Raw genomic sequence first — 26,988 nt, 5'->3', positions numbered from 1 at the left:
CACTGCTGGGGGGTGGTGGGAGACATGAGTGGGGGCCTGGTGGAGGCTGCCCCTGCACTGCTGGGGGGTGGTGGGAGACATGAGTGGGGGCCTGGTGGAGGCTGCCCCTGCACTGCTGGGGGGTGGGGGTGGTGGGAGACATGGGTGGGGGCCTGGTGGAGGCTGCCCCTGCACTGCTGGGGGTGGGGGTGGTGGGAGACATGAGTGGGGGCCTGGTGGAGGCTGCCCCTGCACTGCTGGGGGGTGGGGGTGGTGGGAGACATGAGTGGGGGCCTGGTGGAGGGTGCCCCTGGTGGCGGGTGCCCCTGGTGGCGGGGGGGTGGGGGTGATAGGGGACATGAGTGGGGGCCTGGTGGGGGCTGCCCCTGCACTGCTGGGGGGTGGGGGTGGTGGGAGACATGAGTGGGGGCCTGGTGGAGGGTGCCCATGGTGGCAGGGGGGTGGGGGTGGTGGGAGACTTGAGTTGGGGCCTGGTGGAGGCTGCCCCTGGATGGTGGGGGTGGTGGGAGACATGAGTGGGGGCCTGGTGGAGGGTGCCCCTGCTGACTGGGGCGGTGGGGGTGGTGGGAGACATGAGTGGGGGCCTGGTGGAGGGTGCCCCTGGATGGTGGGGGGTGGGGGTGGTGGGAGACATGAGTGGGGGCCTGGTGGAGGGTGCCCCTGGTGGCGGGGGGGTGGTGGTGATAGGGGACATGAGTGGGGGCCTGGTGGGGGCTGCCCCTGCACTGCTGGGGGGTGGGGGTGGTGGGAGACCTGAGTGGGGGCCTGGTGGAGGGTGCCCATGGTGGCAGGGGGGTGGGGGTGGTGGGAGACATGAGTGGGGGCCTGGTGGAGGCTGCCCCTGGATGGTGGGGGGTGGGGGTGGTGGGAGACATGAGTGGGTGCCTGGTGGAGGGTGCCCCTGGTGACTGGGGGGGGTGGGGGTGGTGGGAGACATGAGTGGGGGCCTGGTGGAGGGTGCCCCTGGATGGTGGGGGTGGGGGTGGTGGGAGACATGAGTGGGGGCCTGGTGGAGGCTGCCCCTGCACTGCTGGGGGGTGGGGGTGGTGGGAGACATGAGTGGGGGGCCTGGTGGAGGGTGCCCCTGGTGGCGGGGGGTGGGGGTGATAGGGGACATGAGTGGGGGCCTGGTGGGGGCTGCCCCTGCACTGCTGGGGGGTGGGGGTGGTGGGAGACATGAGTGGGGGCCTGGTGGAGGGTGCCCATGGTGGCAGGGGGGTGGGGGTGGTGGGAGACATGAGTGGGGGCCTGGTGGAGGCTGCCCCTGGATGGTGGGGGGTGGGGTGGTGGGAGACATGAGTGGGGGCCTGGTGGAGGGTGCCCCTGGTGACTGGGGGGGGTGGGGTGGTGGGAGACATGAGTGGGGGCCTGGTGGAGGGTGCCCCTGGATGGTGGGGGGTGGGGGTGGTGGGAGACATGAGTGGGGGTCTGGTGGAGGCTGCCCCTGGATGGTGGGGGTGGTGGGAGACATGAGTGGGGGCCTGGTGGAGGGTGCCCCTGGTGACTGGGGGGTGGGGTGGTGGGAGGCATGAATGGGGGCCTGGTGGAGGGTGCCCCTGGATGGTGGCGGGAGGGGGTGGTGGGAGACATGAGTGGGGGCCTGGTGGAGGGTGCCCCTGGTGACTGGGGGGGTGGGGGTGGTGGGAGACATGAGTTGGGGCCTGGTGGAGGGTGCCCCTGGTGGCGGGGGGGTGGGGGTGATAGGGGACATGAGTGGGGGCCTGGTGGAGGCTGCCCCTGCACTGCTGGGGGGTGGGAGACATGAGTGGGGGCCTGGTGGAGGGTGCCCCTGGTGACTGGGGGGGTGGGGGTGGTGGGAGACATGAGTGGGGGCCTGGTGGAGGGTGCCCCTGGATGGTGGGGGTGGGGGTGGTGGGAGACATGAGTGGGGGCCTGGTGGAGGGTGCCCCTGGTGGCGGGGGGTGGTGGTGATAGGGGACATGAGTGGGGGCCTGGTGGGGGCTGCCCCTGCACTGCTGGGGGGTGGGGGTGGTGGGAGACCTGAGTGGGGGCCTGGTGGAGGGTGCCCATGGTGGCAGGGGGGTGGGGGTGGTGGGAGACATGAGTGGGGGCCTGGTGGAGGCTGCCCCTGGATGGTGGGGGGTGGGGGTGGTGGGAGACATGAGTGGGTGCCTGGTGGAGGGTGCCCCTGGTGACTGGGGGGTGGGGGTGGTGGGAGACATGAGTGGGGGCCTGGTGGAGGCTGCCCCTGGATGGTGGGGGGTGGGGGTGGTGGGAGACATGAGTGGGTGCCTGGTGGAGGGTGCCCCTGGTGACTGGGGGGGTGGGGGTGGTGGGAGACATGAGTGGGGGCCTGGTGGAGGGTGCCCCTGGATGGTGGGGGTGGGGGTGGTGGGAGACATGAGTGGGGGCCTGGTGGAGGCTGCCCCTGCACTGCTGGGGGGTGGGGGTGGTGGGAGACATGAGTGGGGGGCCTGGTGGAGGGTGCCCCTGGTGGCGGGGGGGTGGGGGTGATAGGGGACATGAGTGGGGGCCTGGTGGGGGCTGCCCCTGCACTGCTGGGGGGTGGGGGTGGTGGGAGACATGAGTGGGGGCCTGGTGGAGGGTGCCCATGGTGGCAGAGGGGTGGGGGTGGTGGGAGACATGAGTGGGGGCCTGGTGGAGGCTGCCCCTGGATGGTGGGGGGTGGGGTGGTGGGAGACATGAGTGGGGGCCTGGTGGAGGGTGCCCCTGGTGACTGGGGGGGGTGGGGTGGTGGGAGACATGAGTGGGGGCCTGGTGGAGGGTGCCCCTGGATGGTGGGGGGTGGGGGTGGTGGGAGACATGAGTGGGGGTCTGGTGGAGGCTGCCCCTGGATGGTGGGGGTGGTGGGAGACATGAGTGGGGGCCTGGTGGAGGGTGCCCCTGGTGACTGGGGGGTGGGGGTGGTATGAATGGGGGCCTGGTGGAGGGTGCCCCTGGATGGTGGGGGGTGGGGGTGGTGGGAGACATGAGTGGGGGCCTGGTGGAGGGTGCCCCTGGTGACTGGGGGGATGGGGGTGGTGGGAGACATGAGTGGGGGCCTGGTGGAGGGTGCCCCTGGTGGCGGGGGGGTGGGGGTGATAGGGGACATGAGTGGGGGCCTGGTGGAGGCTGCCCCTGCACTGCTGGGGGGTGGGAGACATGAGTGGGGGCCTGGTGGAGGGTGCCCCTGGTGACTGGGGGGGTGGGGGTGGTGGGAGACATGAGTGGGGGCCTGGTGGAGGGTGCCCCTGGATGGTGGGGGGTGGGGGTGGTGGGAGACATGAGTGGGGGCCTGGTGGAGGGTGCCCCTGGTGGCGGGGGGTGGTGGTGGTGGTGGGAGACATGAGTGGGGGCCTGGTGGGGGCTGCCCCTGCACTGCTGGGGGGTGGGGGTGGTGGGAGACATGAGTGGGGGCCTGGTGGAGGGTGCCCATGGTGGCAGGGGGGTGGGGGTGGTGGGAGACATGAGTGGGGGCCTGGTGGAGGCTGCCCCTGGATGGTGGGGGGTGGGGGTGGTGGGAGACCTGAGTGGGGGCCTGGTGGAGGGTGCCCCTGGATGGTGGGGGTGGGGTTGGTGGGAGACATGAGTGGGGGCCTGGTGAAGGCTGCCCCTGCACTGCTGGGGGGTGGGGGTGGTGGGAGACATGAGTGGGGGCCTGGTGGAGGGTGCCCCTGGTGGCGGGGGGGTGGGGGTGATAGGGGACATGAGTGGGGGCCTGGTGGGGGCTGCCCCTGCACTGCTGGGGGGTGGGGGTGGTGGGAGACATGAGTGGGGGCCTGGTGGAGGGTGCCCATGGTGGCAGGGGGTGGGGGTGGTGGGAGACATGAGTGGGGGCCTGGTGGAGGCTGCCCCTGGATGGTGGGGGGTGGGGGTGGTGGGAGACATGAGTGGGGGCCTGGTGGAGGGTGCCCCTGGTGACTGGGGGGGTGGGGTGGTGGGAGACATGAGTGGGGGCCTGGTGGAGGGTGCCCCTGGATGGTGGGGGGTGGGGGTGGTGGGAGACATGAGTGGGGGCCTGGTGGAGGGTGCCCCTGGTGACTGGGGGGGGTGGGGGTGGTGGGAGACATGAGTGGGGGCCTGGTGGAGGGTGCCCCTGGATGGTGGGGGGTGGGGGTGGTGGGAGACATGAATGGGGGGCCTGGTGGAGGGTGCCCCTGGTGACTGGGGGGTGGGGGTGGTGGGAGACATGAGTGGGGACCTGGTGGAGGGTGCCCCTGGTGGCGGGGGGGTGGGGGTGATAGGGGACATGAGTGGGGGCTTGGTGGAGGCTGCCCCTGCACTGCTGGGGGGTGGGGGTGGTGGGAGACATGAGTGGGGGCCTGGTGGAGGGTGCCCCTGGATGGTGGGGGGTGGGGGTGGTGGGAGACATGAGTGGGGGCCTGGTGGAGGCTGCCCCTGGATGGTGGGGGTGGGGGTGGTGGGAGACATGAGTGGGTGCCTGGTGGAGGGTGCCCCTGGTGACTGGGGGGTGGGGGTGGTGGGAGACATGAGTGGGGGCCTGGTGGAGGGTGCCCCTGGATGGTGGGGGTGGGGTTGGTGGGAGACATGAGTGGGGGCCTGGTGGAGGCTGCCCCTGCACTGCTGGGGGGTGGGGGTGGTGGGAGACATGAGTGGGGGCCTGGTGGAGGGTGCCCCTGGTGGCGGGGGGGTGGGGGTGATAGGGGACATGAGTGGGGGCCTGGTGGGGGCTGCCCCTGCACTGCTGGGGGGTGGGGGTGGTGGGAGACATGAGTGGGGGCCTGGTGGAGGGTGCCCATGGTGGCAGGGGGTGGGGGTGGTGGGAGACATGAGTGGGGGCCTGGTGGAGGCTGCCCCTGGATGGTGGGGGGTGGGGGTGGTGGGAGACATGAGTGGGGGCCTGGTGGAGGGTGCCCCTGGTGACTGGGGGGGTGGGGTGGTGGGAGACATGAGTGGGGGCCTGGTGGAGGGTGCCCCTGGATGGTGGGGGGTGGGGGTGGTGGGAGACATGAGTGGGGGCCTGGTGGAGGGTGCCCCTGGTGACTGGGGGGGTGGGGGTGGTGGGAGACATGAGTGGGGGCCTGGTGGAGGGTGCCCCTGGATGGTGGGGGGTGGGGGTGGTGGGAGACATGAGTGGGGGCCTGGTGGAGGGTGCCCCTGGTGACTGGGGGGTGGGGGTGGTGGGAGACATGAGTGGGGACCTGGTGGAGGGTGCCCCTGGTGGCGGGGGGGTGGGGGTGATAGGGGACATGAGTGGGGGCTTGGTGGAGGCTGCCCCTGCACTGCTGGGGGGTGGGGGTGGTGGGAGACATGAGTGGGGGCTTGGTGGAGGGTGCCCCTGGATGGTGGGGGGTGGGGGTGGTGGGAGACATGAGCAGGTGTGCAGGGTAGTCCCCTGTTTTGTGGGCTGCCTGCAGGGGCCGTCGAGGGTGTACAGGGAACACCTGTGAGGACCCACCCAGCCTAATCGCGTGTGTAACTTCCCACGCACCCCTGTAATACACGTACCAAGCCAAATCGCGTGTGATAATTCCCGCGCACCCCTGAAATACACGCGCCCAGGCTATTCGCGTGTGGAAATTCCCGCGCACCCCTGAAATACACGTACCCTGCTGAAATCGCGTGTTAAACTTCCCGCGCACCCCTGAAAGACACGCGCCCAGGCTATTCGCGTGTGGAACTTCCCGCGCACCCCTGAAATACACGCGCACAGGCTATTCGCGTGTGGAACTTCCCGCGCACCCCTGAAATACACGTGCCCAGGCTATTCGCGTGTGGAACTTCCCGCGCACCCCTGAAAGACACGCGCCCAGGCTATTCGCGTGTGGAACTTCCCGCGCACCCCTGAAATACACGCGCCCAGGCTATTCGCGTGTGGAACTTCCCGCGCACCCCTGAAATACACGCGCCCAGGCTATTCGCGTGTGGAACTTCCCGCGCACCCCTGAAATACACGTACCCTGCTGTAATCGCGTGTGGGACTTCCCGCGCACCCCTGAAATACACGCGCCCAGGCTATTCGCGTGTGGAACTTCCCGCGCACCCCTGAAATACACGTGCCCAGGCTATTCGCGTGTGGAACTTCCCGTGCAACCCTGAAATACACGCGCCCAGGCTATTCGCGTGTGGAACTTCCCGCGCACCCCTGAAATACACGCGCCCAGGCTATTCGCGTGTGGAACTTCCCGCGCACCCCTGAAATACACGTACCCTGCTGTAATCGCGTGTGGGACTTCCCGCGCACCCCTGAAATACACGTACCCTGATGGAATCGCGTGTGGAACTTCCCGCGCACCCCTGAAATACACCTACCCTGATGGAATCGCGTGTGGAACTTCCCGCGCACCCCTGAAATCCACGTACCCGGCCAAATCGCGTGTGAGACTTCCCGCGCACCCCGGTATACACGCACACGTATTTTTTGTCAGCGTGTCCGTGTTTGTGGGTACCCCTTTGCACGTCATTTGTCCTGGAGGGCCACAGTATAGGACATTCATCATGGCAGTATATGGGTGCTATTTGTTGGCGCATCTTTTGGCGCACATTTCTTACAGCCGCAGAGACGCTACCGCCTGCTTTCTTGTGGCGGTCGTGTTTGTGCCTGTGCGCTGGTTTGAGCGTGCACTTTTTTGCCCTATTCTATTCCATGAATACGTGTTGTAGGCGAGCGTGTGGGCGTTCCGCGCACTTGTGCCCTGTACTTCCCCTGTGACGCCCACGTTTTTGCAAGTTGTTCCCCATTCCGAGTGTTACGCCCGTGTTCCGCCTACTTTTGTTGCGTGCGCCGCGCTATGTGCGAATTTCGCTGTGGCCTGTGCGATTTTCGCTGTGACCTGGCGCACGCTGTTAGATGGCCTGTGCGCCAACGTGCGCGGCGCACTTTTTATCGCACATCCGCTGGTTTTCTCGCGCACGGACTTCCATGAATCGACGTGCGCTGCTTTTTGTGCGATTTTCGCACTTGCACTGCGATTTTCGCTATTCCACTGCGATTCGCACGTTTTTGCCCACTTGCGCCGCGCTAATTATTCCATGAATCGGCCTGTTAGTGGTTTTGCTAGAACAGAACATATACCCCAGGCTCGCAGAGCTTTGCACTGACTCCTGGTTAAACACAGATTTACCCACAAAATGTTTTCTCTGACATACAAATGCCTGTCTAATCAAGCTCCCGGGTATTTGGAGAAAAGAATTCAGAAGGCTTCTGTTAATCGGGTGCTTCGTGCTAATGTTCTGGAAAAGCTTCTGCAACCGCGTTATAAACTACAGAACTTTGATGTTTGTTCCCCGCACATCTGGAACTCGATTTCACTTGATCTTACCTTTGTCATTTCAAGAAAGCCATCAGATCTTTTCTCTTCAACTACAAGAATGAATGTAGTGTAGAAGAATGAATGTGGTGTAGTTCAATGCTTTGATTCTCTGGTTTGACTTTTTTTTAATCCTATGGTCACTTCTTCAGTGCGCACTTTGAGCATGTTGCGCTTTATAAAAATGTCATTATTTAATTCATTCATTCATTCACAGGCACCTCTCAGCTGCAAGACAAGGGAAGAAGGGGCAAAAGTCATGTTGAAATAGGCCCTCACAGGGATTCAACATGGCCACCGGCAAAGGGTAGACGTGGCGATAGGAGCTCGCTCAGCCCTCGGCTGACACAGCGCTCCCTTTATAAACCTATTTATATTGAATACGCCTAGAGTCTGTACGCTGACGACCAACATTCTCTGAGAATGCTTCATGCTTACGTTTGTCAGTTTGTGGAACAACCAAGTTCCAAAAATTATATGATGGGAATGGAAAATGATCTAATTTCCTTCTACATCTTTAGTATAAACCCAGATGCAGATGTGAGAGTTGGGACAGCAGGCATCAATGGCTGTGCCAAAAATATGTAGTTTGTCCGGGTGATCTGCTTGGTAATGTAACAGGAAAATTGTCAAAAAATATCTAGCCCTGAAGATTGCAATGCAGAGATAGGGGGACTATGAGGTTATCAGGTGAAGAGGCAGAGGCATTTTAATTGCATTTAGATGCAAGCACTCATCTTGTCAATGTCTAGAAGCATTCCTGGTAATATAGCTCAGCAAGTTAGGTGCTCACTTTCTGTCGAAGCACACAAACTCCAGACTCCAATTTTAGGAAGTGACGGGCCACCGTGTCAGTTTGTTGTTCATTGAAATGCAAGTCAACACACCAACAGCATATCCCTTTCTGACCAACTGAGCCAATAATACGAGAGCTTTGTATTCCCTTCAGGTGGACCTACCACCAAAGAACATGCCAATACTTCAGATCTATGGCTTACAGATCACGTGCCTCAATTCTTGCCTTAGCATCATGGCTTCTAGTCCAAACATCCTGGCTGCATCTAGTCATGCGCAGTATGCCTTCATACTTTATCCTGCAGTGCCTTATGGACCCTGCACTTGTGTACACAATGCACCATGGACTTTCTTTCTTCTCATTGCCAACTTTTTCCTTTGCCCATTTTCCTATGTCAATCGTCGTGGCATCACATGTTATATTATACCTGCTTGTGTTAGTTTTCTAGTGCACTGCTTACGCCTGTTCTTACCAGCCATGGCAGCTCATTAGGTTCATGCAATCGTTTGCCACTACAGTTTCAGTGATCTTTGTCCGGAGGTCCGATCGTAGCAGGGCTGATGGACCCTCTCATCTTTCTTAGTTTAATAAATTCAGCGCCATTAAATTGAGTAAAACAGATTATTACAGTGCTTAGAAGCGGGAGAAAAGAGTTATAGGATACACTAATGCTATGTTTGCATTCTCCATTTCATAGTATTACTGTGTAATAGTTATCTTATTATTCATGTGACAGAACTCAAGGGCAGCATGTTTTGTGCTGGCCTTGTGACTGGAATGACAAGTTAATTAGTCACAAGTTAATTAGTCCCTCTCGGTAGCCATACAGTTTTCGCTTATCAAAAGGAAAATGGAAAATGGAAAAGAAGGAATCATTTGAAAGAGTTACTTTTTTTCAATATTAATATATGCAGCTGAAAGTACTTTTGAGCATTAATGAAATTGGCTTCTAATAATTATTTTACATGCTTAGTTTAAATGGGTACTGGCCTCTCAATATGCTAGACATATAAAGCAGGGTCCTTTCTAATTTAAATCGTGTTTCTTGCACACGTGCTAAGACGCACATTATTCACGTGAACGTGAAAAACTACACAATGCACTTCAAAAGGATGTGTATAATTGGTGATGACTCGGCTCAATGTTTTCAAGAGCTTCTTTCAGATCTTGATATGATGGGTTATTTATAACAAGCTTAATACCCAGAGGTTTCTAAGCGCAGACGCGGGGATCGAACCCGTGTTGCCCCGTGTCGTTTTGCTTCCAAGGCGAGCACGTTGCCCCTGAGCTATCCTCCAAGATGAAAGAAGACCTCTTCTCTGAAAAAACAGAGCTGTCCGCGTGGTGATGGAGATGCTAGTTGAGTTTTTCTACACACTGGCCCCGATTCAGAGCGAGAGATGCAAGGCCTGAATGTAAGAGGACCTTTCCCCTCTCATTTTGCTCCTGCCGCTCGATCCGCACAAGTCCCCCTTTTTCACTAAGGGGACTTGCATGCACAGAGAGAGACTGCTTACAGCATAGGGGGTCTGCAGTCACACCCCTTCATGCATATGTAAATGTCAGACACACTCCCACAAATGACATATGCACTGATGCTGGGCAACCAATGGGTGGGAGCTGGGGTCAGCCCTCCATCCACGTGTGTGCAGGATGCACTTAGGCAGTGATGGGTCTTAATGGGACTATTGCTGCCAACACATTTTTGTACATTTCCACTCTGGCTTCATGAGTGGAAAAATAGTGGAGTGTTTATGCCTCAAATGAGCATTTCAATCTGGTGCTAAAAATCCGGATAGGGGTCTGTAAAGACCCTTGTGTGCACTGTGATTTCCCCTGAGACTGGCCAGTGTTGAAACACAAGGCTCCGGGCAAAGATGGAAAGAGCCAGGCACATTTTGGAGCACATCCCTTCACGAATCAGCTTTGCACTCCGGGAGGTATCTCACACACTCAATCCCTGTCCACAGATTCTCTAGGTGTCAGGAATCTGTCTCTGCAAAGGCATTTGTATAGCCACATGGGTAAATACTGCACCATGCGATGCAGGATCGCTCCTCACCTACGCGCTCCACACGCAATCGAGTCAACCTTTCAGCGAATGTGGACTGTTTTGAGTAGACACATTTTTCTCCTTAGTCCTCCAAACGAGTGGAGTGAGGCTTGTTTTTCAATTTCTGCAATTAAGGCACTTTTTCAAAATGAACTTGGCCTAAGAACAAAGGAGTAGTTGCCACCTCTACACAGGATGAAACAGGTTGTCTGCAGAAATGCCCTCTTGAGATCAATACAAACAGGACATGCTGGAAGGTTTATGTTTTTAAATCTCCAACATCAGATTATTACATTATTCAAAACTTTGACTATCACAAAAGTATATTTGGAGAAATCCAACTAGCACGCAATCTACGTGAACGTCTTTTAACAATGACGCCCGCTTCTTGGCACATTTTTGAAGTTCAACATTTTGTTGTTCCCCTCAGCATAAAGGAGGCATGGATTACCCCTCTACTTAAGAAGGGTAACCTTGACCCTCTGATAACTGAGAATTATCGTCCCATCACAAATGTTCCCTTTATACTTAAAATATTGGACAAGATAGCTTATTTACAGCTGGAGAAATGTGTCGAAAATAATAACATCCTGGCCAGGGAACAGTCTGGTTTCACAGCCAATCACGGAATGGAGACTGTATTATTAGATCTTAAGGCCAATATAACAGAAATACTTGAAGAAGGCAACTCTGCTCTCTTGCTCTTGCTGGCTCTTTCCTCTGCGTTCGACTTGATCGACCACGAACTACTAGCTGAAAGACTTAAAAAAACTGGCCTATGCTCTCCTGAAGCAGTACGCTGGCTTAAATCATTCCTGGGCCCCAGAAATGCCTGTGTCGCAAAGGGATCTTTTAAATCTCTGAAAATTCCCGTGACATGTGTTGTTTCTCAGGGATCATGCCTATCCCCACTACTTTTTAACATTTACATTAAATGCCTATGTGATCTGTTAAAATCAATGGGCATACAATTTGCTAATTACGCCGACGACACACAGATAGTGATTAAACTATGATATGATATGATAGGTTATTTATATCATTAAACTATCTGGGGTCTACAAGGACGATTTCGCTACTGTAAATGAAATTTATGATACTATTCAAAAATGGATGGCTCTTAACTCTCTCGCCCTAAATGGCAGTACACCCTTTAGGCAAAAAAACATGGACCCATATTACAAAGCTTTTGTAATTGGCGGTAACAACATTCCTGTATCTGATTTCGTAAAGACGCTGGAAGTTTACTTTGATACCCATCTGACATTTCAGAAGCATGTCTCTTACCTTAAGTCATCATGCAACTTCTTTACACATCTCTTATGGCAAATACGACTGTACTTGTCCGAAGCCAATAGAGCATCCATTGCAGCAGCTATAGTTAACACCAAGTTAGACTACTGCAATAGCCTCCCGATAGGCACTTCTAAGAGGAATATCAGGAGTCTCCAAACTAGACAGAATGGAGCAGTCCGAGCTGTATGCGGCTTAAGTCGCCAAACTCATATTACAGAGCATCGAACAAAGCTACATTGGCTCTCTATTGAGCAGCGGCTTAAATTCAAAGGATTAGTAATAGTTTTAAATGCCTTTCGGGCAAAGCCCCGGAATGTTTAAAATCCAGGCTCCAGATAGCATTACCTAAGCGTACATTACGCTCAAATAGTCTTTTGCTACTGGTACAACCACGCACCGTCTTGATGAAATTTGGTGAAGCAAGTTTTGCGGCCTGGGGCCGAAAGTTGGAATATGATTCCACTTCATCTCAAACAGTCCACCACACTGCAACAATTCAGAAAACGCCTTAAGACCTTTCTCTTCGATGTCTAATCTTCATATGTTGGCATAGGAACACTTGTTATTCCTCAGGATTTGCTAGTCGCCATGTTTCATGGCATCTACCTCCACTCCTCCTTCTCGGAACTTGTGTTATGTGTTTGTATATGTCTATGTAAGCGCCCTGAGACCTTTGGGTGAGTGAATGCGCTATATAAGAAACTCTTTAGTTAGTTAGTTAGTCAACATTTCAATACAATGCTCGAACAGCAAGATTTAAAGATTATAATTGTTTGCTGCCCAACCTTTCTTTAATCCTCAAATAAGAAGAATTAAAAAGTTTGGCTCCTGCCCATGTGGAAAGGGATGAATGCTGGCTACTGCAGTAAATACAGTTCTCCTACAAATGTTATTCAAATGTTACAATGGGCATTAACCAAATGAGCAGGCAACTGATCTACTGGATCTTTCTTAGTTTCCAATATGAGCACTGGATCGCAAATGCAAAAGTTATTTACTGTTCACTCTGAGAATAGAGGCCAACCTTTGATTAATGTTACATCTTATGCTCCACAAAATTACATTGCTCAAAACAATATATCCACTTCCTCTTTATTTGTTTTGGAAGACCACAATCCTACCATTCAGGACAGTTTCCTGGGGTCCACATGTCTACGACGTACCTGGGAATCCAGTAAATGTCCGCCGCCCAAGTGATCACTAAATAGCCAGTGTCACAGGATCTGGCAAAATAGGCTTTACTTCTTGACGCTTGATCAATAGGCCGGCCGATGCGAAAAAAATGCAGTTCTGTGATCAACCCTCTTGAAAATTACAGAACGTCCATTGGAGAGTCATCAAAAATTAAAGCTGGTCCATCCATAGGATCTATCACGGAAATCTGGAAAAAACACAGAAATCATAAAGTTATTTTTGAATTTATTATTTTCAGAATATCTTGTAACAATCTGAGACGAAGCGAGCTGGACCACACAAAGGACTCATGGATTTGGTTTCAAAGTTCTTTTTTAGGACTATATTTAAGGTTGCATAACTCAACCAGGGTCAGAGTGGCAAAAAGTCTTCTAAGTTTAAAAGGGGTTTTCCAAAAACAAAGCAGTAGTTTTCATCCCCGTAAGTGGCATGAGAGAGGCCTTCAGTTATCAACACTACCCATATGACAAGCATTAAGGCACAGCGGAGCCCGTCCTACTAAAACCCGAAAGCACAAAACAACAGAACAAATCCCAGATGGATACAAATTCAAATCCAGTGCATAGATCACTACTCAGAGGTCAGCAAGACCGCTCTCCGGACAGGAAGTTCTACTATTTCTAGAGAGGGTTGCAACACATTTATATTTGTTATGTTATGTTATATTGATTTATAGATTTACTGCGTGCCGCTATCACCCAAGGGCAGTCTCCAGGTGCTCACGTGCCTCTGCAAGAGAAGAGGGATGGATGTGTTAGTGGAGATAGGATAGGTTTAGAACCAGGAGGAACTGGTGTCTGAGCGTTGTCTTGCATGTGGGAGTTGGTTTGGGAGGCTCTGTGTATTGTAACCGTATGGGTAGGGCTCAGTGCCTCGGATGTGTGCTAGTGTTTGTGTTGGGCGTGTGTGTCATGTGATGTTACGGTGGGGTTGTGGTCATGCGCACTGTTTAGTTGTGTCTATAAGGGGTCCAGAGTTGCTGGATTCCTTTAGCAGTTAAATAATCAGGTGATAATGATCGGTTCTGAGAGCCGTATCAGCCAGTAATGGCCGGGTGCTTGAACTAAGTGCTGTTACTGGTTGGTACAGCCCTCAGAACTGTGGGAGAATATGTTCAGGCCATTATTTTATGATCCTTCAACTCTATTCCTTTGTTTTATGACTCTTCTGTTGTAACTTGGACAGTCATTATAAAAGGCATTATGATTTCCAGTATTATGCGACCACAACCATTAGGGTTGCTGGTACATTTACACGAGACCACTGCCCATAAAGCTGTCGGTACAATGCTCTGAGGCCTTAAACCACTGGAGCTGCTGGCATGATAACATGCTGACTCCACATTAGAGAATTGGTGCTGCTTCCCCAGCATGGGAGCTCTTGGACAATTCTGCTGGGGACATGGACTAGTGGAAAGTTACACAGGAAGGAACGAAGGGAGCAGGAAGCCCCAAGATTACGGTTGATCCTAGACATTTTAGGAGGGAACAGATGTAAGTGGCAGGTGCTGCAAAATGAGACAAGGGGGCAAGTGAGGCTCTGGTCTTCAGAAAGGGAAACAACGTCTTGCCAGGATTGGTAGCTTCAAGGGCATTTGAGCTCGTTTGCATTAAAAAGTGTATCCAATGGCACCAAGTAGCTTATACAAATATGAGTTTGGGGAGAGGTGCGCTAGGTTGCTGCTCAAAATGTAAAGAGGACATGCTGATGTTTTTTGTATTGCCTTGCAAAGTAATAAACTGTCTCAATTTCCTTGCTTCTCTCTGAAAAACTATTGTGTAAGTACAAATCCTGGACAGAACCTACAAGGCCTCCAGATAAGGTTCGTACCAGGCCTTTTTAGGCATGAAAGTCTTGTAAATATGACAGCTTCATTATTTTCCTGTGTACATTTGCGCACATGTTTAGAGCAGAGGGCAGCGCAAAGGTCAGGTTACTTGACAGAAATCAGAACACTTCTTCTGATTTTTATCTACATGAATGTAATTGCAAGCCATGGAGAAAAGCCTCTGAAACAGAATGTATTTCTCTGAAGCCTTTCAAAAAAAGAAACTGCACACTTTGATAAAAGGAATGGTTTATTGCCATTCAGCTTCTGATGTGTTGGGTGTAGATGCTCATGGAGCAAACAAGCACTGTGTATTTTATTTTCCCAGCATTTTAGGATTGTGTAATTAATAAGATGGAAAACTAAGCAGCAATTGAGAATGAATCTTTTGTTAAAAAAGGATGCTTTTTTCCCAATGAAAGCAAACCAGTATTGCACAGTTGTATTTTCTAGAGTTCCTGTGCTGCGTGCATAATCATGCAGAGACAGACAATTTGTACCCTTATAATTTAATGTACACTCTAATTATTAAAACAGTGTGTAAAATGAACAATATGCATGGTCCAGTTTACATCCATTCAACCTTTCAGTCAATGGGGTACATTACTATAAATGGTAATTGGCAGCAGAGTCTTTGCTCAAGAATGAATGATGGTCATTACACCAATCACATGTCTTATAGCCTCTCATATCTTCAAGACTACAGTTAAAACATCCAAAACCTGACTCTCCAGGTCGTGCAACCGCAGTTCAAAAACAAACAAATGAAAGTTACATTTGTAATTGAAATAGAAACTCAGCAAAACCTGTAATGCGATAATCCAGATAGGTATTTAACTTTATGTAAGGCTTCATACATGGTTCGTCCAACATCTAAGCACTGTGATTATTATACCTCAGTCGATACTCTGTTTACCGACCTCTGAAGGATGTTAGCAAATGAGATGGCTCAGCCGATTGAGCGCTTGTTGCTACGATCTGTGCATGATCTGTAGGTTGTAGGTTCGAATCCTGGCAAGGTCAGCTCATCCTTTCAAGGTCGATAAAGGAGTACCGACTTCAGGTTGGTGATAATTGTGATAAATATGTTCTATGTACAGCACTCTGCCAAAAGCGCTATATAAATAACCGTTTGACCATGAGATTAGGTATGGAATTTAGCATGGAGTCATTGCCTCTCTACACTGTTTTATAACCGTGGCATACCATTAGGTAGTAATAGCTCCAGGAAATTAGGACTTTGATTAAACATCAAAAGACAATTCTGCTATCGAACCTTAAAACACACAATACAATTCATGTGTGCTTTACTATGTTAGTAGCTAGGTTTTTGTTTTTTCAACATTTAAATAAATACAGGAGACATCAAATAGCCCGACCATAGAGAAATAATGAAAGGTGTATTCTGTCACAATGCAGAAAGCTGCCTCATGGTAAAGATTTCCAAACAGTTTTTGCACATGGCGGCTGGATGTCACATACATGTTGCTCTCTTGCAAAGGAGAAAAGTCTTTTTTACTCTCTTGAAATCACATTTATTCTCAAAGTTTAAAAATAGGGAGTAAAATACTCCCACCTCAAAATCTTATCTGGAGCACTGCCTATCATTATACCACAGTTGGTGAAAAGTGCCTTTTTTGGACAAAAGTAATAGCCACAGAGAGCGTGAACTGTTTGAGCTCAAGGAAAACAAACTACAAACAACATGGCTGCCATAGAAATGGCAATGGAGCTTGAAAAGTCTCTTGTTCATTTCGATTTGCATAATAATGTGTGTAGTATTAGTAGTACTAGTAGTAGTAGTACTTGTATTGGTAGCACAACCAATAGTACTAGTATTAGCAACCTGCGGGGGGAGCCTGCCAATCAGGAGTCTGGAAACCCAGCCTGAATCTGACGATCTAGCCTGCGCTCCAAGCAGCCTGATGGCCAGTTCCCTCCCCCACCCTCGTCCCTCCACCGCTGGTCCCTTTTTTCCCCATCCGCAATCCACACTTACATCATTGCGACGGCATCCAATGCCACCACCGTAGCTGCTGCTTCTCTCCTTTCATCTTTTTCAGCCACCATGGAAATGGAAGAGGGGCTCGAATACGGAGCCCCACCTTCGCAATCCATGATGGACATCTTGGTGAAGGATTTTCTTTCCATGAACAGGAGGTTGCAAGGTGACCAGTTCACAAAAAGAAAATACTTTAAATTTGCCCCGTCCGAGCCTATGGGACGGGTGCTAATACCGTTAACTGCCAGTTTCAAGGGCTGGAATAAGTGGTAACGTCCTCAGGCCCTCGTTAAAAGCCCTCGCTTTGCTTGGACCACTCACTCAGCCCCTGGGGCATTACCACCCGTTCCAGTCCTTGGAACAGGTGGTTAACGCTATATTAATGCTAATACTGATAGACAGGCTCCTACTCGCAGTTAAAGTACTGGTGGCAGTGTTGTTAGAAGCAGTAGTAGTAGCCATACTCATACTTCAAATAGTTATAACAGCAGTAGGAATGCTAGTACTATTACAAATAGTATTCAGAACTACTAGTAGAATTACTGATTGCACTAGTAGTAGTAACACTAGCAGTACTGCTAATAATTATAGTATTGCTGACAGTGCTATTACATCTACTCTAAGGAGTGCTGCATCTACTAGTCCTACTATAGGTACCATTGCTACTGCTATGGAATTTAGAAGATTTACTGGTTATGTAAACTTGTTTTTGGGAAGTAAAAGAAATTCATTCTTTGCTTTTTCTTTGCTGCTAAAATTGATCTGCAGAGTGCATGTCCCCTCTTCTTCTGATGTCACTTCCTTCTTTCAGCGATAGAAGTAAAATGACCATATGATTACAGTTATGTTAAACATAATATATATGGAAAAGGTTTTGAGCTAGGAAATTTTCAGAAGATAATACACACAGTAAGGAGTAAAATATTTCATTTGGGTGTAATCTGTAGAACGGTATCCAGTTAAATTGTCGAATGCACATTTTCGAATGCCTTATTGTCGAAAACAAAATTGCCGGAATTTTTTTTTTCCAAATGTGTTTTTTTTATTTTGTTTTTTTTTTCTCGGTTTAGTTAGTAAAAATAAAAGTGTAAATAAAAAAACGGGTGGTTTGGGCGGGAACCCTCCCCCCCAAATAAAAAAATACAATAAAAAACATTTTTAAAAAAAGATTCTGCATATTTCTGTAGAGAAAAGGGCATTCGAAAATGTGACATTCGAAAAAAAAACTATAAACCCTGTAGAACACCTTTTAACAAATGCTCTAGAATCCTCATGTATCCCCTCCCTCTCACACCTGAGATAAAAATATTATAGATTCGATGTTACTTTCCATAAACTACTCTTCTAAGACACAGTTAGGAGACACCTGCTGTACCCAGGTCAAGCCTCTCTCCTTTCGGCATCACACACACATGTGAAGAGACTGGAAGCTGCCTCCCCAATACGCTTCCCCATGGTGGCCTCCAGGCGACCAACTGTTTTCATCCCTCAATCTCAAAGAAACAGACCAGTTACCTACTCTTGCGCACTGCTTGAAAATGGACCTCGGGTCAACAAGAGCCATCTCTATATTATCTTAATATTTAGCTTTCATGCCAGATTCCTCCTGCTTGTAAGCCCTGTAATACGTGCCGATGTAAGCCAATTTATTGGTGCTCTAGCTTGGCATTCCTGGAAGGATTCAGGGATGAATCCTCACTGGTTGTAATTGTAATTGGTTATATATTGGTTATATTTATAACACGGTTAATACCCAAAAGGTTTCTAAGCACGGACCCAGGGAACAAACCTGGGTTGCTCTGCGTTATCTTGCTTCCAAGGCAAGTGCATTGCCCCTGAGCTATCCTCCTGTGACTGATGGGATCGAACACCTGGCTGCAGATAGCACACCTCAAAAGAAAGCACGTAATTCACTGTGGTACCTTACCAGAATCTTTGTTAACCTCACTGGCCATGACTTTGCTACTTCAAGACTAGTTTAGTTTATACATCAATATTATTTCGTCCAAAAAGAAAACTTTTACGTTTTTCCAAAATTCCAGGTGAATCCCTATTATGTGCTCTATTCCATATAATATGGAATCCAAGCAGTTTACAAGGGACTACATGAAAATCAAACCCTCCAGACTGACAGCTCCAAGCCTAGGACCTGGCAAATCTTCCAGTTTGGGAAAAGTATGCAGATGGCGACGAGGAAAGGAAGTCAATATTTTGATGAAATCACAGATGCTGCAGTATCACCTGCTGCTGATAAGTTAATCACTAGTAGGTCTCTGGCCAAAAGGATACTCACAATCCGCACATTCCTGGGATCAGAATAAATCCACCGCAATAAAAGACAAGACAAAGACAAGGATAGGAGCTTGAATCAGGGCCACAACATCAACATGAAAAGAAGGTGAAAACATGTTACTGGCAACACCACTGGGATATGAAGGACCCAGCAATGCCATCCAGCTGGAAGTGCTAACATCCAACACATTCCATGCCTGGGCTTTAATTCAGAGATATAGTCAATTGCCTCAGGAACGCCCTCAATAAGCATCTCTGGTTGCTCCATACAAAAGAATCACTCTACTTTGGAGACCAGTCTGCAGTACTTCCCGCTTAGGGAAGCGCAATGCCACCTTCCCGCCTCACTCCTAAGGTGAACAGGCGATATAGCCGACAAATCAAAATCTTAGTATGAATTTGGTCTGCTTCACATCCTGTCACGTGAACAGCTGCAGGTGACCAATAAGGGGGCCACCTCCTCTCCATGGGACCCTGAACTGGACCACAATCTCTGAAACCAAGGAAGGGCTTTACCACTACACCTGTAGAACTCGTTTAGTCATGATCCAACCCCCACACCTCCCCACTCCCTCTCTAATATCCGACTTATAAAATAATAGCAATCCCCCCCATATCATTCCTCCCTAGCTAACTCTGAACTACTACAATCCTACAACTCTATACCAGTCTCTCTCAGCATCAGACATCACACATTGTCTAATACACTAAGCAGATTCAAATCCTGTCCACCTGCTATCAACAACCCCACTGCACCCATTGCTACCTTCTCAACCATGGGGACGCTCTTACAGTTAACCTTCCCCAGCTAACCTCCCCTTAAACACAGAGATTCCATACAGGCACACAGCGAACGGGTGATTTCGACCGGCACCCATTAACACCACAGGTATCTGCATCGGCCTTGCCTACTATCCCACCAACAAGCCCCACCTGCTTTTCCTTACAGAGCCACGCACAGCAAAGCCAACATCATTTGCAAAAGGGAAGGCCATAAGGCCACTTAACTTAATGTACTCATCTGCAAATTTCCCAAACAGAAAACAATATTCCAGAAGAAGCAGCACAAGGTCTTGCATGGAAGAGTCCACCAGAGGAAGCTGGAAATACTGGAAATAGCCAACTATTCCACCAGAAAAGGACCAAGCACAGAAGTGGTTCAGTTGGGAAAAATTATGAGCTAGCATTGAGTCACTTCACTGGCTTCATGAGAGACCAGGAAAGAGAGGAAGAGGCAATCAACAAAAGCCCCAAAGAAGACACATCTTTGTATCAATTCTTGGGAGAAACATCTGTAAGGCATGCAAGAATGGGTCCCACCATACATCCACCTCAACATCATGGGAAACAGTAGGGCCCGTATTTAATCCTCAATGACATCTTGGCAAGGGGTTGGGCTCATCTTAAAACATCCTTGCCATCATGGGAACAATTGGAACCCATCTTTTATCCTCCTTTTCACAATGGTGTAATGGAGAGCTAGAAATTCCCAATCCTAAGCGGAACAGACATGCCAGGAAATCCTGCATGCAATAAGTCATGAGTCAAGGTAATTGTATCAGCCTGTTTTCTTAACAATCAGCATAAAACAGGGACAGCAGTAAACACCAAACATCTCCACGCTCTCAAAAAGGTTAATCTCAAGCAAAATCTTATAATCAATAAATACGTCATAATTGAAGTTGCATTTACAAAAACCTACGGGAAGATGGGATTGGTTAAGGGAGTTGTCTACATATAGAATGTTTACTGGTCAGTGTTTTCATTGGCTATAGAAGTTTGGTGGCCCCACCCCTAAAGCGATGCAAGAAATAAATCATCGTAGTAATAATTGATTGGCTCCTGCAGCAATGCCAAGACAGCATTATTGGTGAGCAATGATTGGTTGGTACTGGCTTCACCAACCCTGGACATTTGGCAGGTCATCATCACACAAACAAAATAAAGTGGTAGGGAGAGAGACAGCAAGGAGCCACTACTTCAAATTAACTGAGACACCATCCCCGATTTCCTAGGCCACAAGCCAGAGCTACTACTTTGAACTTGGCCTTGTCCGGCATTTCTGTTCCGGGAACTTTTAGGGAGTTGAGGCGGGTGCATATCTGTGTCTGGCACTAGTAAATGGACACTTTAATCATAAGTCACGTATGAGAAGACCATATTTTGAATGCTTCTGCTCAGCTTTTTCCATGAATTTAGCTGCTATTAATATGCATGTCACTACTCTCCTCGGCTACTAGAGACTTGGTCGACCTACTCTTCATGCACCCTTAAGTTTTTAATTACCCGGCACCTGACATTCGAAGGTTGTTTGTTCTTTTACGTAATCTAAGAGAAATATGTCTTGCACTTGGCAATTGTTATCTCCTGTTCTACTTTATAGCTAGCTGACCCTCCCTTTTCTGCAATAACCTAGGAAGGGGGCTCGGTACCCCGTGTTTTTTCTGTGCAGTTCTGTGTTTCAGCTTATTCAGCAAATTGATTTTCTCTGCAGCTATGAGGTGTCCTTGTATTCTGCCATTCACTCTAGCATATCAGCGCCATCCGTTTTCTACAAAATGGCCAGTCGTTCCTGCTGCACTTCTGTGTTAACCAAGCTTTTATGTGTATTCTTATTCGTCTTGCGTTTCAACGGATACATTGATTATGATATGTTTCTAGTGTCTATTGAATGCAGGTAACATTCTCCATGTTTAAATGTGAGTTTGACCTAGTGTCCATATATCTACATTGAGAGTTTGTATCTTGTTTCGTGTCTTGTGCCAGTCTGGCAATGGGGTCACCGGCTCTTGTCATCTTCAGTTACAGCATGTTCATATCTTCTTGAGCTTACAGATTCATCTCTTCTTCAATCGTTCCAGGATAAGGTTGGTAGGGTTGCCTTTGTGAATAGCGTCCCTCGTACTTGCGATATTTAGGCAGGGAAGGCGCTAACCCCATGAATGGCGTCCTCTCGTTTAGATGGTATGGAGGCTGGGGCGGGGCAGACACCATGAATTATAGTTTCATCTGCCTGTCGAAAATAGATTGAAGTAGGGCCAATCCCTACATTCTCCTAGTGGGCCCCATCCTACACCCTCCACTAGATCATGGGAAGAGGTAGGGCCCATTCCACACCCTGGGTGGAAGTGAGGCACGTCCTACATTCTCCCTTACGGCATGGGATGCCCGCTTCTTCCCATGCTGTAAAGGAGAATTTAGAATGATATGATAGGTTATTTATAATACCCAAAGGCTTCTAAGCGCAGACCCGGGGATCGAACCTGTGCTGCTCCATGTCGTCTTGCTTCCAAGGCGAGCACATTGCCCCTGAGCTATACTCCCGAGACAGGTGTACCTCACTTCCAAGTTTCATGACCCAGTTAGAATTGGGGCGGTGTCTCATGCGGTGGCAAAATGGGGGGCAATGCAATATCTGGCCTCTATGAGGGAAGATCATGTGATTTTAAAATCACAGCTACTTCCTTTAGCTCCTGTGGACGGGCCTGCAGCATATTTGCTGCAGTTGTCCCTGCCTTTGCATAGACCTCTTCTTGCTAAAACTTTATTTAATATACGCCCAGTAAAGGCAGTGTTGCAGAAGTGGTCTAAAGGCACTGTGGTAGGTTTAGATTGTAAATGCTGGTGCAGGCTTTGTGAGACTTTCCGTGACTCGTTTGGTATATTGTTCTTGCCCACTTTTTCACAGCATATAAGCTACATTTTTTTGTTTCATACACTTTGAGAAAGTGGAATAGGCCATCATCTCCCGGGAATGCTCTGATTACTTACCGGTAATCTTCATTACTCCTAGTCCTACTCTTCCTCGTCACAGTACTTACTTCATGAGGCACCCGCCTCCGACACAGGACCTTCTTCTATTTCTTTAAATCCCTATAACTCCTCCCCCACATCCATGTCACTCAGTTTCATATTACCAAGCCGGAGCATGGGACTTTCCCCGCAGGGAGGGTGAGGAGGGTCGTCAGTACTGTGACGAGGAAGAGTAGGACTAGGAGTAATGAAGATTACCGGTAAGTAATCAGAGCATTACCTCCACGTCCACTCTTCCTCGTCCCAGTACTTACTTCATGAGGTATACCAAAGCATCAACGGGGAAAAGGTCCCAATGAGACAGAGCCAAAAACAGTGCAGCAAAACACACCCACAATAACTCTTAAATCACATCCCCACAGACAAAAACTCCAACCACGAAGGAACCAACCCCCGAGTGGGAGAAACTCAACCCATAGCGGTTGATGAAAATGCCTAGACCAGCCAAGGCGGCAGCCATACAAATCTCTTGCAGAGAAAAACCCTCCTTACTTCGGGCCAGGAAGCCGCGAAACCCCTGGTAGACCGCCCCTGATTGTGCGCAGGCACAGGCAGGCCAGAAGCCACATAGGCCCTAGAGATCACAGATGCGTTATGTCCAGCCCCAGCCAGACCACAAGCAATCAGAAGACTATCAGATTGGTGGAAAAGGCAAACCAAGCCAAATACTCCAACGCGTACCGCCGGACATCAATGTTAAGCCGAGCCACCTCCTCAGGCGTTCTTGGATCATGAAAGAAGTCAGGGAGAACCAGACCCTGAGAGGTGTGAAACCCGAGAGACAACTGAAGGGAGAAACTTCGGACCACACCCCGGCACCACCGAGTCTGGCAGCACCCTCAGGAAAGGAGCGTGACATAAGAGAGCCCCAATCTCCCCAAGCCTACGGGCAGAAGTGAGGGCAATAGGAAAAGCAGATTTCAGTGTAAGATGTTTGATATCAATCTCGGAAATGGGCTCAAAAGGAGGCCCGTGAAGGAACCGTAATACAAGAGGGAGATCTCAAAAGGAAAACCCTTTATCAGCACAAGGAAGGGAAGAAGAAAAACCCTGGATCAACTTCCCCACCAACACCTCCCCAACCGTCAGAGTCCCCCAAAAGGAATTTCATGGAGGCACGCTGAGAGCGAAGCCTGGAAAAACTGCCAGGCTCCTGTCAAAACCCCTCCTGGAGGAACCGAAGGATAGCAGAGGCCAGAACGCAGGGGAGGGATCCCAGACTGCCCATACCAGTCTCGGAAATGGCCCCAATGTCTGCCTAACACCTTCAGAGTGGAGGGTCTAAGAGCATCCATTTGGACTCAACTACAGGATCTGAGAACCCCTGAGATATCAACCTAGACTGAGCAATAGCCACACCGCCCATTGCATCCGGTGGAATTCTAACCGCAGATCCCCTTGAAGGGGACACAGCCACCTCGGAACCAGCCAAGGTTCCTAGGAACGAAGCTCCAACAGAGAGGGGAGCCAACTCCGGAGGCACCAGAACAGAGCTAACAACAACACAGTCACTCTGGACATTCAGATGCGCCAAACCACCCGGGGCAGAAGGGGAATAGGCGGAAAGGCATAAAGGAAAACCCCAAGGCCACTGTACAGAGAGGGCGTCCATCCCCCAATCCCCTCAACCTGAAACCGAGAGCAGAAGAGGGGAACTTCTGCTGAGGCCGGGGATGCAAACAGGTCTAGAACCAAGGACCCTAATCTGACACAGGACACCGCAAAGACCTGGGCCAACAGGACCAGTTCTGCAGAGGAGTGAAAACCAGCGTCTGAGAAGATCCGCTTGAACATTGCTGGCCTCACGTATCAGAAGGGTGGACAGATACACCAGATGAGATTCCTCCCAGGTGCCCATCAGCGCTGCCAGAGCATTCAAGGAACAGCCGGAACCCCTTTTGCAGTTCACATATGCCAAGGCCGTCGTATTGTCCGATCGGACCAAAAACCGCCGACCGTCCAGCAACTCCTCGAAGTACACCAGAGCTTGCACAATGGCACAACTCTTGCCAATTGGATGATCACCGGCTCTCCCCAGATCTCACAACCCTTGAGCTGAGAGGACCCCCAATGTATACCCTTTCTGCTGGTGTTGGTAGTAGGAGAGGTCACAGGAGGAAGGACCATGCACACCTCAGCCTGTAGACCTGAAACCCCCCGCCACCATAGCAGGGACACTCGCAGCGCTGGGGTCACTGAAAACAAAACTACGAAAGCCGAGATGTCGGGAGCCAGTGGGAGAGAGTATAAGACACCAGGAGACGTAACCGAAGACAGGCTCAAGGAACTGGAAAACATGCAAGACGCCACGTGCCCCGTAACTTCAGCAACAGGTGAGTCGAGACATACTGCCTTCTGAGAACCCAGCCCAGAACAGCCAGCAAGCGCCCCCCCTGCACAACATCCAGAGTACGCTCTCCCCAGACGTCCGGACAAGCAGTGCAGAGACCCATAAGCAGGTGACACATCCTAGAAGGCATAGGGACCAGGAACACCCGCAAGTAGAAAACTTGACCCTGAACAGGGAGAGGAACAGGCAAGACGGTAACCCACAACAACCGTTCGGAGAGAACGGATCCCATGGCCAACTACTTGGACCGTGAGCTGGGTACCAAAGTCCTAACCATGCAAACCTGGACAGGAGGAGACAGGAACGGCAACTGATACCCCCTCCAGAAGGAGCCCATTACCCAGGAAGCCGAACCCCACCGGTCCCATACACCTCCGAGAAGATAGAGACGAGGAGCCAGGGAAAACCGCCAGTCACTGCACTTGCACCAGAGGGAAATCACAGGACGTTGAAACAGGCCTGCGCCACAATATAACAGCATGCTTGTCAGCCCACAAAAAGATTTGACCTATCAAAAGGAAGATACTGGACAGGCCAGAAGTCCAGCAGACTATGGCCCCCTCAGCCGACAGAGGAGCCACCAGGCTGGCGTCAAAAGGGCAGAGTACTGTCACAAAGCGGGGCAAAGCAATCCATCCCGGATAGCCGACATCAAAGGCAACCCCCTACCTGAGGTATGCCTATACTGGAAAACCCACTGAAGTGACATCCCCCTCCACCGGCACCAGGGGCTCTGAGAACCCCTCTAAGCACAGACATGTGCCACCATGCGCCCTATCACTTCCCACAAGTCTGAGAGGAGGCGTGAAAGCAACACGTCAGCACCGGAGGACCCAGGGCCTAAAAGAAGAGACACTGGGAACCCCCTGCATGGCCGTTACTTCCATGATCATTTTCCATAATCCCATGCCGGACAAGGGAAAAGCAAATCAAACTCCTTTGACTTTCCCTTGCGCAGTTTAGAGGAAGAGGACAGGACAAGGAGTCTGCGTCCATAGCTAGCACAGACCCAAACACACCACTAACACACCACATGACTGAGAGGTGGCTTGAGCCCTGTATCCAGTAGCTGGTAGCCCCATGCTCTAAATCGTTCCAATACATCGGTCTAGGAAGGATGAAGGACCGAGTCAGCACCGCTGAGACTCGAACCCGAAGTGTAGACTATGCCAGGCCGGTACCCTTCCGGCCGCTTGCAGATGTGTCCAAAATCTGCGCCGTATTCACAGGCAGCAAGCAAGGAATGCAGCCAACATCCGGTGCATACTGGGCTGTGTGTGTCTGAGGAGCTGGTGGTATGTGACATGTCTGTGACAGAACAGAGCCCCGCACTTTCAAATACTCTGTCACAGTCACCCCACGACAAGAAGCAGAGAGTCCTCACAACAAAAAAGGAAGGCTAGCCCATACTGCCAAGTGCTTGCCATCATTTCCAATAAAGATGTGTACACAGAGCACGAGGTAACGGCCTTTCAAAGGAGTCAAGATGGCCATACCAGCAAGAGAGGGGAAAACATCAAGCACAGTCCTCCCCTCTCCTTACCTTCCCCCAGAGAATGCAGCTGACATCCGGTGCATCCTGGGCCGTGTGTCTCTGAGGAGCGGGTGGTATGTGGCATGCCTGCGACAGAACAGAGCCCCCGCACTTTCAAATACTCTGTCACAGTCACCCCACGACAAGAAGCAGAGAGGCCTCACAACAAAAGGGAAGGCTTAGCCCATACTGCCAAGTGCTTGCCATAATTTCCAATAAAGATGTGCACACAAAGCACGAGGAAAACGGCATGTTGAAGGAGTCAAAATGGCCATACCAGCAAGAGAGGGGAAAACATCAAGCACAGTCCTCCCCTCTCCTTACCTTCCCCCAGATAATGCAGCCAACATCCGGTGCATCCTGTGCTGTGTGTGTCTGAGGAGCGGGTGGTATGTGACATGCCCGTGACAGAACAGAGCCCCCGCACTCCCAAAGACTCTCTGCCACTGTGACCCCACGACAAGAAGCAGAGAGGCCTCACAACAAAAGGGAAGGCTAGCCCACACTGCCAAGTCGAATCAAGATGGCCAAAACAGGAGGAGAGGGGAAAAACACCAAGCCCAGTCCTCCCCTCTCCTTACCTTCCCCCGGGCCGTGC

At 50.9% G+C, this 26,988-nt stretch overlaps 1 protein-coding gene across 2 annotated transcripts in view; it reads right to left on the bottom strand.

Annotated features, from left to right (window-relative positions):
* TMEM98 (transmembrane protein 98) overlaps positions 1-26,988 on the bottom strand; it is a 418,722-nt gene that overhangs the window by 143,506 nt on the left and 248,228 nt on the right. For both annotated transcript variants that reach the window (XM_069634076.1, XM_069634077.1), the window contains exon 2: positions 12,541-12,758. The gene's annotated coding sequence lies outside the window, so the exon portion shown is untranslated. The remainder of the gene's footprint in view (positions 1-12,540; positions 12,759-26,988) is intronic.

Source organism: Ambystoma mexicanum, chromosome 13 (assembly GCF_040938575.1).
Source record: "Ambystoma mexicanum isolate Mex_15411 chromosome 13, UKY_AmexF1_1, whole genome shotgun sequence".
In the NCBI taxonomy this organism is placed as follows: Eukaryota; Metazoa; Chordata; class Amphibia; order Caudata; family Ambystomatidae; genus Ambystoma; species Ambystoma mexicanum.
This window is presented reverse-complemented; position numbering and strand designations above follow the sequence as displayed.